The sequence below is a fragment of the Triticum aestivum genome, chromosome 6B (genome assembly GCF_018294505.1).
Source record: "Triticum aestivum cultivar Chinese Spring chromosome 6B, IWGSC CS RefSeq v2.1, whole genome shotgun sequence".
NCBI lineage: Eukaryota > Viridiplantae > Streptophyta > Magnoliopsida > Poales > Poaceae > Triticum > Triticum aestivum.
Window position 1 is genome coordinate 276,602,587 of NC_057810.1, and position 3,961 is coordinate 276,606,547.

Below are 3,961 nucleotides of genomic sequence, written 5' to 3' on the forward strand. Positions count from 1 at the left end.
AAGCAATTCAGTTGTCGGTGCCTTGTAGTGAGTGTTTTCAGTCATCCAGTCCAACACCCATGAGTTGACATCTTCAGCATCTCCAGTGATATGCAGTGTAGCGTAGAACTGAAGAATGAGTTCTTCATTCCAATCACAGATGTCAGTGCAGAAATTGAGTAATCCTGCATCGTGAAGAAAACTGAGGACTGGCTCGAAGCATGGCAGAGATTCCATGTCCACGTGAGGAATATGTTCAAGATCAAAGATTTTGTCTTTGTCAAACAGCACAAAGGAATAGAAGTTGGCTTGACTAGCAGTCCAGAAACGCCTCTTCCTTATGCGAGCAGAGTCATAGGGGTTGTAGTCAGTGAAGAATACATGCTCGGAAAAGAAGTCTTCAGGCTTGAACTTCTGTTTGCTTGAGAACAGATTCTTTGGCTTTGGCAGAGGGGTGTTAGTGAGTTGCATTACCACCTCAGGAATCGCGAGCTCAGGTTCTTCAGGCTGAGGAATTTCTGGTTCCTCTTCGTGTGCAACCTGAGGATCAGTAGCAGCAGGTTCTTCAGCACTAGTGGCTGGAATTTCTTCATGCACAGAGGGAGTGGGATGAGTTTCTTCAGAGCCCAGTTGAACTGTTGTTGCAGGGGACTGAGGAATCTGATGGATAGGTGTGAATAGAGGAGTATTGGGATGCTGACTTTCCCAAAAGTCATCATTCATCACAGGTGTGGTGCATCCTATATCCACATCTTCATCTTCAATTTCCTCAACACCAGCCTCTTCAGCTGTGAACTGAGGCATAGGTGAGGAAATGACTGGCGTTGAAGGGATTGTGTCCACTTCAATTTCTTCATCGAGCTGCTCTGACGAACCAGCAGAATGATTTTCTTCATCAGATCCGCTTGGGGTCTTATAGTCTTCTCCAAAAGGAACAAGGTCCTTTGATGGCATGGAGGAAATTGGAACAGCATCAATTGGATTTTCAAAGGAGCTGGTCATTGGCTTCATTTTCTTCGCAGCCGAAGAAGTTGACGCAGCTGATGCCTTCCGTTTCTTAACTATAGCTCGCTCTGCAGCCTTGGTCTTCTTCACATCTGATGCAGATGGAAGAATTGGAGTTGGTGTAGGTGTGGGAGGAGTTGAGGAATCTGGTTGACTTTCTTCAGGCGCAACTGATGCATTTGCCCTATTCTCTTCAATTTCTTCAGGCGCACCACTAGTGGATGCCCTGGCAATTTCTTCAGCGGCTGGAATGGAGTCATCAGCCCTGGAACTAGCATTTTCTTCAGCAGGCTGAAAGTCATCAGCGGTGCTGGCATGTTCTTCAGCAGGCTGAGCAGAGTCTGCAGCCTGAAGATTTTCTTGTTGCGATGGGGCTGCAACATTTGTGTATTTCTTCGTCAGATTGACGAATCTCGTTTTAGCTCCTTGCCAATCAGCATAGTAGGCATCAAAGTCTTTGCTGAGGGCTTGAATTTCAGACTGAGCCTTGAGAAGTTCCTCAGGTGTCATTCTGACAACATTTTTCTTCAAGAGCTTCTCCTTTCTGTATTGCGCTTTCTTGATCTCTCTTGCCTTTTCAAACTTCCATTTCTCTTCAGTGATGAAATGGGTCAGCGTGTGAGTTTGACCAGGAGTCAGATGAAAATTAGGCATTGGGGTGTTTGGATCCTTGTGCCAGAGATCAATGTAATCGAGGATTTTCCTCGGATCCAAAAGCAGTGGCACAGATGTGCCTTTGGCTCTAGCGGCCTTCACTTGTCTGTCTCTGATGATTTCTGCAAGTTCATCATCAGAAGCTTCATCATCAGAAGGCACATGGAACGCGACCTGTTTCTTCTTTGGACTTGGCCGAGGACCGCGTCCAGCTGTTGCTTTATTCTTCAACAGTGTGGGGCCTGATGAGGAAATTGGTGTAGCTGAGGAACTTGCTGAGACACCAGAGGCAATCGAGAAACCAGCAGTCCTTTGACATGTAGCCAGATGCACAGGAGCTGAGGACTTTGAAGGAGCTGCTGAGGACTTTGGTGGAGCAGTAGCAGTGTGAGGAATTTGCTGTGAGGGCATTGCTGAGGAACTTGGCCGTGAGGGCGCTGTTGGTGAAGCACTTGGCTTACGAGCAGGCTTCTTTGGCATGGATTTCCTCGGTTTGACCGAGGCCTCAGTAGCAGTAGCAGTGGCAGAATCCTCATTGAATTTCTTCACTGCCTCCTTGGCTTGTCTTGCCAATTTAGCTTGGCTCTTAGCCCATTCTTCAGGAAAGTCCTCACCACGCTTGAGGCTTGTGGGGTCAGCTACTTGGCCAGGTGCCAATGGAGCTCTTGGGCATGGAGGATTGACGGCGAATTTCTTCATGTACTTTGGAGTCACATATCTATATTCCCTCCATTCCCTTGCCCATCTTTGTTCAATCTTCTGTATGCGCACCTTGCGCTGATTTTTGTTTTCTTTGCCAAATTTTTCTTCATCAGGTGTGCAATAGCCAGCATAAATTTCCTCAGGGATTTCAAACGCAGTCATAACCTCAGGTTTCTTTCCTCCTTTCTGCGGCTTCTTACCGTTTGCCATATTCTTCAGATGAGGAATTTGAACAATTGAACACTCTGAAGAAGTACGCAGTTTTTCTTCGAGGAACGCTGCAAATGAGTTAAGTTGATGAGAACCTAGTGATTCAGCAGCAGACATGAGTACCTGTGAACAGAGTATAGGTGCGAGGAATTTGGAGAGGTCATATGCGTTCTCAGAAGGTTTTTCGAAAAAGAACAAGTTCTGAGGTATTTGACCAGATGAACCTTGAGGTATTTCACTAAGCGTTCTTGTCTTAGGTTCCAGAGTTGTACAGATCGAAGATCCACACAATTAGGGAATCTTGAAGAAAATGATTGCTTAGAGAAACAGTTCAAGATCATATGATGTGTGAGGTGTTCATATGTGTGAAGATTTGAAGAATAAACACCTTTGAAGATTTTCAGGAAAGTTTGAGAATCAAAGTGAGTAATAAAAGTAACTTTTAATTACCCGAAGTGAAGAACACGACGAACTGAGAAGAACAGATGTGAAGTTCGTCAGGTTAGATCTCCCACGCCCTAACTTGGCAGAGGAAGACAGCTACGGCGGCGGCGGAGTGAAGATTTCTGCAACCGGCGCGAGTACGACGGCGACGAGGTCGAGGCAGCGAAGCTCTTCCTCATCGGCGGTGATGGAGTAGCAGCGGCGCTAGGGTTTGAGGAGCTCGAGCGAGAGAAAAGCAATCGAGCGGAGTAAATGAAGTGAGGAAGGGGAGAGGGGTATTTATAGACATGGTGAAAAACTGTTCGCCCGAAGATTTGGGACGAACGTGCCCCTGCCCTTTCTCCTTCTCGCGACATGTGTCACCCACGTACTGTGTAGTTGAGATCGTGTACGATCGTGGGTGAATAGAATAATGCATTGTGGGATGCGGAACAGTTTGAGCGGCAAAACCGAAAATTTGGATAAGATTTGTTTTAAGGTTTCGTTCGCAATTTCGTCAGCTGACAAGGACATAGTGAAGATTTTGAACGAGTTTCAAATAGAACGCAGATGAAGAATTTGTGAGTAGATTGGGTTGAGTATAGCATAGAGGGGGAAGGGTCCGATCACATTCACTTAGCAAAAAAAGCAACTTGAAGAAATAGCTATAAGTGAATGTTGAACTGGGTTCTGAGCGATCTTGATGGCACTCTCATTGTCGCAGAGGAGAGGCACATTCTTCACGTTGACGCCATAGTCCTTGCGTGTTTGCTTCATCCAAAGCAGTTGAGCATAGCAAGAGCCAGCAGCAATGTATTCAGCTTCCGCAGTAGACAGTGATATGCAGTTCTGTTTCTTCGAGGACCAACAGACCAAAGATCGTCCGAGGAAATGACAAGTGCCAGAAGTTGACTTGCGGTCCACACGATCACCAGCATAGTCAGAGTCAGAATATCCAATGAGATCAAAAGCAGAGCCCTTGGGGTAC